General features: G+C 47.6%; 3 pseudogenes; 1 reads left to right on the top strand and 2 right to left on the bottom strand.

Moving 5' to 3' along the window:
• Positions 1-1,087: 1,087 nt before the first annotated feature.
• LOC128727494 (cytosol aminopeptidase-like) lies at positions 1,088-2,252 on the bottom strand (annotated as a pseudogene).
• An 832-nt stretch (positions 2,253-3,084) lies between these two features.
• On the top strand, positions 3,085-4,919 carry LOC128724282 (cytosol aminopeptidase-like; annotated as a pseudogene).
• Positions 4,920-5,026: 107 nt separating this feature from the next.
• On the bottom strand, positions 5,027-13,352 carry LOC128724281 (uncharacterized; annotated as a pseudogene).
• Positions 13,353-14,137: the final 785 nt, after the last annotated feature.

The raw sequence follows: 14,137 nt of genomic DNA, 5'->3' as shown, positions 1-14,137 counted from the left end.
CACCATGGAATCCTTTGGCAGAGTGTGTTGTGCTGTGTTCACTAACTCAGAGGAGCTTTGGGAACCCATGCAAAACGCCAGCATTCACACCGGTGATCGTGTTTGGCGCCTGGCGCTCTGAGATTATTTTACCCAGCAAATATGCTCAGCCGAGCACGTGGATGTACAGCTGTAAAGCTGCGGCTCTTCTGCGAGAGTTTCGTCCTTGTGGAAAGTGGATGCACATCGATGCGTTAAACGTGATGAAGACGAAAGGTACCGAATACCCGTACTTTCGTAGAGGCGTGACAGGACGACCAACACGCACGCTAATCGAATTTATCGCGCAGAGTGTCGTCCAGTGTGGAGATTGTGGAAGCAGCGGAATCAAGAAGGAAAGTCAACAGATGCGGCAATAAGTTGGCTGTTGTACAAATTATGCTAGGAAGCAAATCAATTTGGTTTTCTCTAAGGATTGACGTGATGTGGAGTCAATCTTTAGAGTAAGCCACATTTATTTGCTTCCTAGCATAATTTCTGGTTTAAACTAGGTTTAAACTTATTACAGCAGTTCAAATGTAGTTACTGCAGTTTGTCTTCGAACGAAACCAAAACAATCACTTGACACAAACTAAACAAAACAAAATGTAGAAAATCCGTTCCATACAAAGTTCTTTACAGTGTTTACAAATTTTCATTTCATGTAAAAAATAAACTATTCACTCGCTGTGTAGTACAACCAAAACTACTACCTCTAAGATGTTCGCTATGCGTTCTTGCGTGAAAATGTGTAAGAGTTATGCCTTTCCTATTCGGATGCTGGGATCATGGTTCATCTCACTGCCCATATCAGCATGTGGTGATGTTCGTTATGGACGTTGACCTGTGAACAACCCAGTAATAATTTCCCTGCTCCGTTCTGCAGGTCGCTGTTTGGTTGGTTCTCGTTCCATTGTCTGTTTTTTTGCGCTTCCGGATACACATCAAATGCTACAAAAGACCTGTCGCGATTTTGCTGACAATGAGCTGGTACCACGTCAATCCTTAGAGAAAACCAAATTTATTTGCTTCCTAGCATAATTTGTACAACAACCAACTTATTGCCGCATCTGTTGACTTTTCTTCTTGATTCCGCTGCTTCCACAATCTCCACACTGGACGACACTCTGCGCGATAAATTCGATTAGCGTGCGTGTTGGTCGTCCTGTCACGCCTCTACGAAAGTACGGGTATTCGGTACCTTTCGTCTTCATCACGTTTAGCGCATCGATGTGCATCAACTTTCCACGAGGACGAAACTCTCGCAGAAGAGCCGCAGCTTTACAGCTGTACATCCACGTGCTCGGCTGAGCATATTTGCTGGGTAAAATAATCTCATGCGAATGTTCACGGGGAGTTTAAGTGCAGCAATGCCTCGGCTAGCGGCTCCAGAAATATTGGAGGTTCACAGGATCCCTTGGCTAACGTTAGAAATGACGTCATCGCCTCATTTTCGGCCTATCCACGTCCTTTAACCTCCACGTTCGCACCAGAGTGTCATGAGGTTCGATGGAGTTTCTTATAGTTGACGGGCGAGATTTTGTGCCTCAGCTTTCGCCAGTCCAATTCGCTATCCATTCGAGTCGCACGGGAGCTCTGGTTCATAGTACAGCTGAAGTTGTGGCACAAATGCCCAATGGTCTATGCTGCGCAGCTCCTGATTTACCCACAGCCCCATGTGAGCACCTTCGGCTGCCGATTCAGCATGGCCAAAGTCATCTACAGAGATACGGCTCGTTTCCAGATTTTGTAGCTCCTGGCAAACTCTGGAAGCCGCTATACGAATAGCTTCCTTAGAAATATCCATTTTTTCGACGTCATCGTAACCAAGACACTCGCTTCCTCGTCCACAGACAGCAACCGCAGAATACGTGGGTTCCAGTTTGTATAAAATTCTAACCTAGCCACGCTTTGGCATAGGACCAGCCAATCGCAGCAGTTCGAGTAGGCAAACGCTAGTGTAAGACTGGAATAAAAAGTTAAGCGTATAAAAACTAACCCGATAATAAAACAGCTTCACAGATTACCTCATTATACTAAGCCGCCGTTGGAGTGAAGACTCCGATGTCCAGCCGATCGTTTTCTTCGGTGTACACACCGAGTATTAAGCCACGACATGCTGAATTCGAGCACTTTTCAGTAATTTTGTCATTATGTTGAAGGTATCGAGATGCCTGCAATGCCAGTGATTTGAGAGATGTACTTAAAATTTGTCTTAATATTGCAAACTACATTTTCAACAATTCTTTAAATTTTTTTTGTTTCGATGCGCGTTAAAAAAGTTTCGAATTATTTCGAATTAACTCCGTTCGAAGGCTAAAAAGTAGTTCCTGATTTACTCACAGCCCCATTTGAAAACTATGCTATGTTACTACTTTACTATGCTATGTTCTTCTTCTTCTTTGCGAAATGGGATGTAGCCTTCTATATTTGAATTCTCCAAAGAGTCACTTCTAATATATTCAAAGGTTGACCACTTCTTTATAGGCTCGACTATCTACAGTCATATGCCTTACAGTGAAATACACCGGACACAACCGTCCACTTCGAGAAGCAACGATTGTATGGTAGCTGATGTTTACAAATAAATTTATCGATTTTTCGTCCGTATGAACGGCAACAAAACATTTCCAGTTGTTCTGGCTGTTTGCATGACAAATGGGAAAACCTCATAGTTCCGTTTTCAATGCAGAGTTTAAGTGTGCAAGCGATAAAGTTTTCGAACGTGTCGTCTGTTCGCGAGAGTACAAATGATCTTGGATGAATAGGAATAAATTTAAAAAGCCTTTTATATTACATAGCTGAATGTTTTAACCATTAAAAAAATTACCACATCAATATTTTGCAAACTAAAAAGTTGTTCTTTTCTTTTCCAAAGATTTCCTGCTACAGCACCACACATCTCAGTAGACATTGTATGAGAAAAACATCTTAGCAAAATATATAAGTAGTCATTATATGAGAGAAATATTCAGTTGGTTTAGCCTTTCAACAGAGTCAGTCGAAACTTTTTTACGCGCTTTGAAACAAAAAGTTACAAAAATGTCATGCGGAATTTTAAGACAAATGTTAAGGCCACATGTGAAATCGCTTCAGTGCCAGGCATCTCCATACCTTCAACATGATGGCAAAATTACTGGACAATGTTCGAATCCGGCATCTAGTGGCTTAAAACTCGGTGTGTACACCGATGAAAACGATCGGCTGGACATCGGAGTTCTCACTCCAACGGCGGCTTAGTATAATGAGGTAATCTGTGAAGCTGTTTTATTATCGGGTTAGTTTTTATACGCATAACTTTTTATTCCAGTCTTACACTAGCGGTTGCCTACTCGAACTGCTGCGATTGGCTGGTCCTATGCCAAAGCGTGGCTAGGTTAGAATTTTATACAAACTGGAACCCACGTATTCTGCGGTTGCTGTCTGTGGACGAGGAAGCGAGTGTCTTGGTTACGATGACGTCGAAAAATGGATATTTCTAAGGAAGCTATTCGTATAGCGGCTTCCAGAGTTTGCCAGGAGCTACAAAATCTGGAAACGAGCCGTATCTCTGTAGATGACTTTGGCCATGCTGAATCGGCAGCCGAAGGTGCTCACATGGGGCTGTGGGTAAATCAGGAGCTGCGCAGCATAGAACATTGGGCATTTGTGCCACAACTTCAGTTGTACTATGAACCAGAGCTCCCGTGCGACTCGAATGGATAGCAAATTGGACTGGCGAAAGCTGAGGCACAAAATCTCGCCCGTCAACTATAAGAAACTCCATCGAACCTCATGACACTCTGGTGCGAACGTGGAGGTCAAAGGACGTGGATAGGCCGAAAATGAGGCGATGACGTCATTTCTAACGTTAGCCAACGGATCCTGTGAACCTCCGATATTTCTGGAGCCGCTAGCCGAGGCATTGCTGCACTTAAACTCCCCGTGAACATTCGCGCTTTGATTCCGCTTTGCGAGAGCATGCTTGGTAGCAACGCCATGAAACCAGGCGACGTTATGACAGTCAAAAATGGAAAGAGCATAGAAAAAGTGAAAACAAGCATCGAGGCTTCACTCGCGCTGATAGATGCGCTGCTATACGCGAAGCACTTTGGCCCAAAGTTCATCGTGGACGTTTCCACCATCTCTAAAGCCACCATGGAATCCTTTGGCAGAGTGTGTTGTGCTGTGTTCACTAACTCAGAGGAGCTTTGGGAACGCATGCAAAACGCCAGCATTCACACCGGTGATCGTGTTTGGCGCCTGGCGCTCTGAGATTATTTTACCCAGCAAATATGCTCAGCCGAGCACGTGGATGTACAGCTGTAAAGCTGCGGCTCTTCTGCGAGAGTTTCGTCCTTGTGGAAAGTGGATGCACATCGATGCGTTAAACGTGATGAAGACGAAAGGTACCGAATACCCGTACTTTCGTAGAGGCGTGACAGGACGACCAACACGCACGCTAATCGAATTTATCGCGCAGAGTGTCGTCCAGTGTGGAGATTGTGGAAGCAGCGGAATCAAGAAGGAAAGTCAACAGATGCGGCAATAAGTTGGCTGTTGTACAAATTATGCTAGGAAGCAAATCAATTTGGTTTTCTCTAAGGATTGACGTGGTACCAGCTCATTGTCAGCAAAATCGCGACAGGTCTTTTGTAGCATTTGATGTGTATCCGGAAGCGCAAAAAAACAGACAATGGAACGAGAACCAACCAAACAGCGACCTGCAGAACGGAGCAGGGAAATTATTACTGGGTTGTTCACAGGTCAACGTCCATAACGAACATCACCACATGCTGATATGGGCAGTGAGATGAACCATGATCCCAGCATCCGAATAGGAAAGGCATAACTCTTACACATTTTCACGCAAGAACGCATAGCGAACATCTTAGAGGTAGTAGTTTTGGTTGTACTACACAGCGAGTGAATAGTTTATTTTTTACATGAAATGAAAATTTGTAAACACTGTAAAGAACTTTGTATGGAACGAATTTTCTACATTTTGTTTTGTTTAGTTTGTGTCAAGTGATTGTTTTGGTTTCGTTCGAAGACAAACTGCAGTAACTACATTTGAACTGCTGTAATAAGTTTAAACCTAGTTTAAACCAGAAATTATGCTAGGAAGCAAATAAATGTGGCTTACTCTAAAGATTGACTCCACATCACGTCAATCCTTAGAGAAAACCAAATTGATTTGCTTCCTAGCATAATTTGTACAACAGCCAACTTATTGCCGCATCTGTTGACTTTCCTTCTTGATTCCGCTGCTTCCACAATCTCCACACTGGACGACACTCTGCGCGATAAATTCGATTAGCGTGCGTGTTGGTCGTCCTGTCACGCCTCTACGAAAGTACGGGTATTCGGTACCTTTCGTCTTCATCACGTTTAACGCATCGATGTGCATCCACTTTCCACAAGGACGAAACTCTCGCAGAAGAGCCGCAGCTTTACAGCTGTACATCCACGTGCTCGGCTGAGCATATTTGCTGGGTAAAATAATCTCAGAGCGCCAGGCGCCAAACACGATCACCGGTGTGAATGCTGGCGTTTTGCATGCGTTCCCAAAGCTCCTCTGAGTTAGTGAACACAGCACAACACACTCTGCCAAAGGATTCCATGGTGGCTTTAGAGATGGTGGAAACGTCCACGATGAAATTCGGGCCAAAGTGCTTCGCATATAGCAGCGCATCTATCAGCGCGAGTGAAGCCTCGATGCTTGTTTTCACTATTCCAATGCTCTTTCCATTTTTGAATGTTATAACGTCGCCTGGTTTCATGGCGTTGCTACCAAGCATGCTCTCGCAAAGTGGAATCAAAGCGCGAATGTTCACGGGGAGTTTAAGTGCAGCAATGCCTCGGCTAGCGGCTCCAGAAATATTGGAGGTTCACAGGATCCCTTGGCTAACGTTAGAAATGACGTCATCGCCTCATTTTCGGCCTATCCACGTCCTTTGACCTCCACGTTCGCACCACAGTGTCATGAGGTTCGATGGAGTTTCTTATAGTTGACGGGCGAGATTTTGTGCCTCAGCTTTCGCCAGTCCAATTCGCTATCCATTCGAGTCGCACGGGAGCTCTGGTTCATAGTACAGCTGAAGTTGTGGCACAAATGCGCAATGGTCTATGCTGCGCAGATCCTGATTTACCCACAGCCCCATGTGAGCCCTTTCGGCTGCCAGCATGGCAGATTCAGCATGGCCAAAGTCATCTACAGAGATACGGCTCGTTTCCAGATTTTGTAGCTCCTGGCAAACTCTGGAAGCCGCTATACGAATAGCTTCCTTAGAAATATCCACTTTTTCGACGTCATCGTAACCAAGACACTCGCTTCCACGTCCACAGACAGCAACCGCAGAATACGTGGGTTCCAGTTTGTATAAAATTCTAACCTAGCCACGTTTTGGCATAGGACCAGCCAATCGCAGCAGTTCGAGTAGGCGACCGCTAGTGTAAGACTGTAAGACTTTGCAGTATCAGTGACATTTTTGTGTGTAATAATTAATTAGATATGGTTATAGTCCCGGTCAATACAGCTGAATCGAAGATTAATTCCCTGTCAAACAAGTGATATATTTTCAAATGGATCGATTACAATAGTAAGTTGTAACGATATTTAATCAGTTCTTCGAAATGTGAGTATGAGTTTGGAATCATTGTAGCGAATGCAACTTGTTGGCTCCTCGGTAACCGCAAGAATTTATTTTCTCTAACGCGCTTGTTATACAGAGAGGTTTAAAAATCACGGTTTATCTTTAACGGAGAAATTAAAAGAGAACTAGCCCGCTCAAGCTCGCTCTTTAAATACTGTCGTTCCCGCGATGGCCGTCGGTTATTGCCGGGTCGTTGTCCTTATTCCAACCTCGTGATTCGCTTTAGTGCTTCGTTTGACAGGACGTCTGCCTATGCTCCTGTCAACACTGTACTTAATAAAAAGTACATTCACGCGGTCCGTCGGCACGGTTGCGCAGCAAAATCCTCCCTACCGGTATACCTGCTATAGTGGTTTGCCTTCGTTGTGCCGACGTCCAAGCGTGCAATGATTACGGCTGGCTTACTAATGCCAAGTGCCCCTCTTCAAGCGTCTTGGTCGGCTGGTACCACCTGGATCGTCTTGTCAGCGTCGGTAGGTATTCGTTCACCCACCTCTTCCAGGATATATCCGTGAACCGTTGTGCTGCTTTCCAAGACCTACGTGTGATTGGGATGAAATCATCGAACGGTAGCGGTGGCTTGCTTCCGTTCGAACTTCCTAAAATGAAGTGATTTGGAGTTAATGGGGAATCGGCTTCATCTTCAACCGGAACGTCTGCCAACGATCGCGAGTTCACGATCAGCTCCAACTCCTCCGTCTGGAAGTAGATTTTGTCCGTCTTCTCAACGTGTGTACTTTGCTTCCGAACGTCGTTCATGGCGTTTGTCAGCAGCCCCTCCGTCGAACTTATGCGCTCCTCATAGTCCTCCGCCAGCCAGTCGTACGTGCCGTTCATCTCCATACCCGGTTCGGTCGGCAAGCAGTCCAGCAGGTCCACAACGTTGCCCATGGTCATCTTCCGGTTACTCAAATCCCTTGGGCCATCCTCAAAAATCTGCCGGAAGCGTTCAATGCGTTCCTTCTCGAACATCGGTGACGGTGGATCGACAAATGTGTGGTACTTCTGGTTCACTCGACAATACACCACGAATGGGACGTATTTGTGTAGGATCTCCCACACCAGCAGTACGATCGAGTGCACGTCGATGCCTTTGATCGGATAGACAAAGGTTGCCTTCGGTACGAGCAGCTTTGGAGCGAAGTAGAAGAACGTCAAGAACTTCTCCAGGTATTCTTCGCAGTATGGTAGAAACCGGGTTGCCCGGTAACCGTATCCATTGATGTCACTAAATGACGGTTGGCCACCGGGTGCTCTGTAACGGTTCTCCCAGGTTTCCAACGATGACTTGCGGTATTTGTTACGCAGGAACTGCTCGTCGTTCTTGATCAACCGCGCATAGGTAGTGATCTTCTGATCCGCTCGGCTATACACCACGAATGGGACGTATTCGTATAGAATCTCCCACACCAGCAGTACGATCGAGTACACGTTGGCGCCTTTGCTCGGATAGACAAAGGTTGTCTTCGGTACGAGCAACTCTGGAGCGACGTAGAACAACGACGAGAACTCGTCCAGGTACTCTTTGCATACCGGTATGAACCGGCTTGCCCGGCAGTCGTATCCATTAGTGTCACCAAACGACGGTTGATCATGCTGCTTTGAGGTCATGGAGCTCCGAGACGACGACGTGCTGCCGTAGCGTTGTTCAATCGCACACTGTAACGCATCCGAGACCGCATCAGTGGTCAGCTCGAACGACGTTAGCCGGAGACGGAGTATGGATAGCGTCTCACTAGGATGCAACTGTTCGAGATGTTCAAGAGGACATAACCACACTCCTGCAGGTAGCCCACGGCAGAAACATTCCGCTGGACAACAGTCACGGCGTGCATCAGCAACAGGCGCTTATTCATCTTGTGGATGAAATCGAAGATCGTAAAATCGCACAGTTCCATCAGTAATGTGGCTTGTTTGAAAGCCGAATCGTACGACACCGCTATCAGCGAAGCCACCATCGGATGACGCACCTGTGCCAACACCTCCAAGCGCCTCCGACAAGCCTCCTCCGCAAAGTAAGAACTCCGTTCCAACACCGCACCCACGCGATAACGCACTTCATTCGGGAAGCACGTCAACAGGCTAGCACCAGCAATACGCTGGAAGCACTCCCGTAGATTCCGCTCCGTGTAGCGCGCCTGAAAGAAGTCATCCGACGGGTGAATGCACTTGCTCCACTTCTGTAGCGAATCCAGCTTCAGCATTTTGTCCTGTGGGGCGTTCTGCAGCGCGAACTGTGCCAGCTGTGCATCGATCTCTTACTGCCCGCTTACCAGTAGCTGTTCGACGCTCTCCAGTTCAAGCTGATTCACAGTCCGGTGGTCATCGTCAGCGTACTCTTTGAATGTGCTACCGTTCCAACAGTCCAGATTCGTAACGATCCGTGTCGATTGGTCTTTCAGCACGCTAATTGCTTCCGTGATGATGCCTTTCGAGTCATCGTGAAACGCAGTCGTTTGCATGAGCTGGAAGTTGTCATTGACCAGCTGCTCACAGATATTTGTCTCCGCCAATGTGTCCTGTTCGGGTGCTGTGAGTTCCTGGGAGGAGTCGCGTTCAGCTCACCCTTCGTTTCAGTCGTGGTGTCCGCGTTGTCACTAATCGGAAGCACGTAATCCCCCAGATCACCGTGCTTGTTCTCGATTGTCTGGTAGGAGAGTGATTTATGCTGCTACTTAGACGCCGGAGATTCAGAATCGGAGGTCAAGCTCGGCCTCAGTGATCCTCGGAACGCACGTGATGAGATGACGTACTCATCGTAGATCAAAGAAGAGTTTAGCTCGTACTTCATATAGGGCCCAGTCAGTGGTGAATTCGAATCGCTGTGTGTCAGTAGAAAATGTATCTGAATATTGAGATTTTCTTAGTAACTCGACAGACCAAAAACCAGCTCACACAGCTGATCGTTTCAAAACAGAGAGTCCAGAGCATGTTCAAATAAGAGATAGAGTAAACGCCGTGCGACACTCAATAGCACCGGACGGTGAGTAAGCTCACTTTTTGGTGAAGTATAGAAGAGGCAGTGAGTGAAAGTGAGAGCAAAGAGTAAAACGATAGTTTTGACGGAGAATTTTCTGTTGTGGATGAGAGGGGTAGCTAGAGATAGAGTGACAGTGGTGATGAATGCTGATGACTGACAGGGGAATATAAAGCAGACAGTAGATAGAGTGAGATCGCAATATTATACCCGTAAATTCTCGAGGCTCTGTTAATGGGTTAGGATCCGACGCCTCTAGAAGGCTACACAGGCTCTCCTTTCCAACTCCTATTCCGTCACGTCATCGACGTGCAGAGCGGTAACATGTATCATCGTATATCTAAGCTTGGGTAAACGGGCTGGTTCCAACCCCTTGGGCGGATGGTGGCGCATGGCTTAACAGGAGGAGGGTGGGCAGTGCGGGTAATCGGGCTGTCTGAACGTCGGGGGGACAGCCAGACGCTAAACTTAACTGCTCCGAGGCCCTCCAGAGGTACTGGGGGCTCGAGCGCGGGGCCAGTCACCCTGCCTCGAGTAAGAATACGACTACGGAAAGCAACAAGGAGAATGTTCGAACTGGACTCAATGGTAACCGACCCCTGCAACGCCCCCGGACAATGATAATGGGTTCATGGAACGTACGCACTCTGCACAGAGCCGGAGCCTTGAAGCAACTAGATGACGCCCTAGCCACACTGAACATGGACCTTGTAGCACTACAAGAAATACGATGGCCAGGGAATGGTGTGCTAAGCAAACGTGGTGAAAAACGATGCCATATGTACTACAGCTGCCAAGACCGCCACCATATGCTCGGAACAGGTTTCGCCGTAGGTGCGCGGCTAAAATCCGAGGTCATCGACTTCAAGGCTGTAAATGATTGGCTATGCACCCTGCGCATTCTTCAACATTAGCCTCATAAACGTTCACGCCCCTACCGAAGACAAAGATGAAGAGGAGAAGGACATATTCTACGGCCGCCTCGTAAAAATCATTGACAAGTGCCCTAAGCATGACCCTTAAATCATCTTGGGGGACTTCAATGCAAAAGTCGGTTAGGAGCCAATGTACCGCCAAAACATTGGTGATCACAGTCTACATGAGCACAGTAATGACAATGGTAATAGATTGGTCCAACTTGCAGCAGCAAGTAATCTGGTTGTGGGAAGTACCAAGTTTGCGCGTCGGGACATCCACAAAGTTACTTGGGTGTCCCCAGATGGAGCCACCTCTAACCAGATCGACCACGTGCTGATAAGCCGCCGAAGACAGTCGATCCTGTTAAACGTCAGAACCTATAGAGAAGCCAACATCGATTCCGATCACTATCTGGTTGGCTTAGTGATACGTTGCAGAATCGCCCGTCCCCGTGACAAAGGGGATGAAGGAAAAATGCAGGCCCGGCTCAACACGGACTCCCTAAAGGACGTTAAAGTCAAACAGGCATTCGAATCCGCTTTAGGTGAGTCTCTATTACCAGCAACTCCATACGACACTTAGAGCGAACGGTGGAGCACTCTAAAAAAAAGATATTGAACTGTGCAAAATCCACACTGCTACCACGTCGGGGCAACACCAAATCTGGCTGGTTTGACGACGTATGTAGACTTGTGACGGAATGTAAGAACTGCGCATATCGAGCAATGCAGCAGCCTCAAAGAACGCGGGCATGCGCAGAGAATTATACACGGCTCAGACAAGAGGAAAAAGAGTACACCGCACCAAGAAACATCAGTGGGAAGAACAACGAGTGCAGGAGCTCCAAGGAATCAGAGTGCGATACGGCCCAGGAAAAAAGTTTTACCAAGAGATAGCAGGTCATCGAAAAACCTTTATACCTAAGGTGACCTGTTGTCGAAATAAGGATGGAAATCTGGTCAGCTACCAGCCAGAGGTCCTCTTGCGATGGGCTCAGTATTTTGATGAATTGCTAAATGATCAGTTCAACGAACAGCTAGAGGCTTCACTAGCGGATGATATCATGCTACTGCCACCTAGCATCGACGAAACCCGAAAAGCAATCCGACGGTTGAAGAATAATAAAGCACCCGGCACCAACGGAATATCAGCCGAACTGATCAAAAACGGAGGTGCTTGTGATTGGAATCTTGGTATCATCTATGCCATATACAAGAAAGGAGACAGACTACAGTGCAGCAATTACAGGGGTATTACGGTGTTGAATACCGCCTATAAGATCTTCTCCTTAGTCTTGAAAGAGAGACTTGTCCCATTCGTAGAAGAGATAGTGGGAAACTATCAGAGGGGATTCCGAAAAGGAAAATCAACCGCTGACCAGATCTTCACCATGCGGCAGATCTTGGAGAAGATTGCGGAGCAACAGCTCCAATCTTTCCATCTCTTCATAGACTTCAAAGTCGCATACGACAGCATAGCCAGAGTAAAAATTTACGACGCAATAAGCTCTTTTGGAATCCCGGCCAAGCTTACCAGGCTTGTTAAAATGACCATGACCAACGTCACATGCCAGGTGATGGTGAATGGAAAACTCTCAAGGCCCTTTGCTACCACCAAGGGTCTGCGCCAGGGCGATGGGCTTGCCTGTCTCCTTTTCAACCTGGCGCTAGAGAGGGCCATCCGAGACTCCTCGGATCGATCGAGGAGTGGAAACCTCGGGGACCATCTTCTACAAGTCAGTCCAGATTCTGGCATACGCTGATGACATAGACATCATTGGTTTGCGACTCTCCTATGTAGCAGAAGCTTACAAACGGATTGAGCAGGCGGCTGAGAACCTCGGTTTGGAGATTAACGAGGCAAAAACCAAAATGATGGTGGCACCATCAGCGGCCCTGCTAACAAATACTAATGCGAGTCTACGCAGGGGTGACGTACAGATAGGTGAGCGAACCTTTGAAGTCGTCCAAAACTTCACCTATCTTGGGTCAAAAGTCAGCACCAACAGTAGCATAGAAGTTGAATTACGCGCAAGGGTGCTGGCAGCCAACCGGTCATACTACAGCCTGAGGAAACTTCTCCACTCAAAATACCTGTCGCGACGGCTGAAGCTGGAACTATATAAAACACTCATAGTTCCAGTACTCACATACGCCTCTGAGACATGGACCTTGTCCAAAACTGACGAAACCCTCTTAGCCGCGTTCGAGAGGAAGATGCTCAGAAGGATTTTTGGCCCCGTATGTGTGGAAGGACAATGGAGGAGCCGATACAATGACGAGCTCTACGAACTGTACGATAGCCTCACTGTCGTGCAGCGAATTAGACTCGCCAGGCTCCGGTGGGCTGGTCATGTCATTAGAATGGCACCGGACGACCCAGCCCGTAAAGTCCTTTTAGGCTGCCCACATGGACAGAGGAGGCGTGGTAGGCCCAAACTGAGATGGAGTGATGGCGTGGATGCGTCAGTAAAAAAGGCCGGGATCAACGATTGGCAGACGACGGCGCTCGACCTCGAGCGGTTCCGGTTTCGCCTGGAGCAGGCCAAAACCGCCAAGCGGTTGTAGCGCCTGATAAGTAAGTAAGTAAGTAAATTTCTCGAGTCGAACGGTTACTACGGCTTGATTTTCGACTCGAAAGCAAGCTTAGTTTTGTTCTAGTCGCAAGCCGAAAAACCGCGTGGCTGTCAACTTGGGTAGGTGCCCGTCGAAGCAACACAAACACAGCGATTCGGACTCACCACTGACTGGGCCCTATATGAAGTACGAGCTAAACTCTTCTTTGATCTACGATGAGTACGTCATCTCATCACGTGCGTATCGAGGATCACTGAAGCTGAGCTTGACCACCGATTCTGAATCTCCGGCGTCTAAGTAGCAGCATAAATCACTCTCCTACCAGACAATCGAGAACAAGCATGGTGATCTGGGGGATTACGTGCTTCCGATTAGTGACAACGCGGACACCACGACTGAAACGAAGGGTGAGCTGAACGCGACTCCTCCCAGGAACTCACAGCACCCGAACAGGACACATTGGCGGAGACAAATATCTGTGAGCAGCTGGTCAATGACAACTTCCAGCTCATGCAAACGACTGCGTTTCACGATGACTCGAAAGGCATCATCACGGAAGCAATTAGCGTGCTGAAAGACCAATCGACACGGATCGTTACGAATCTGGACTGTTGGAACGGTAGCACATTCAAAGAGTACGCTGACGATGACCACCGGACTGTGAATCAGCTTGAACTGGAGAGCGTCGAACAGCTACTGGTAAGCGGGCAGTAAGAGATCGATGCACAGCTGGCACAGTTCGCGCTGCAGAACGCCCCACAGGACAAAATGCTGAAGCTGGATTCGCTACAGAAGTGGAGCAAGTGCATTCACCCGTCGGATGACTTCTTTCAGGCGCGCTACACGGAGCGGAATCTACGGGAGTGCTTCCAGCGTATTGCTGGTGCTAGCCTGTTGACGTGCTTCCCGAATGAAGTGCGTTATCGCGTGGTTGCGGTGTTGGAACGGAGTTCTTACTTTGCGGAGGAGGCTTGTCGGAGGCGCTTGGAGGTGTTGGCACAGGTGCGTCATCC

Source organism: Anopheles nili, chromosome 3 (genome assembly GCF_943737925.1).
Source record: "Anopheles nili chromosome 3, idAnoNiliSN_F5_01, whole genome shotgun sequence".
NCBI lineage: Eukaryota > Metazoa > Arthropoda > Insecta > Diptera > Culicidae > Anopheles > Anopheles nili.
The sequence above is the reverse complement of the archived record's forward strand: the minus strand, read 5'-3'. Positions and strand labels throughout refer to the sequence as shown.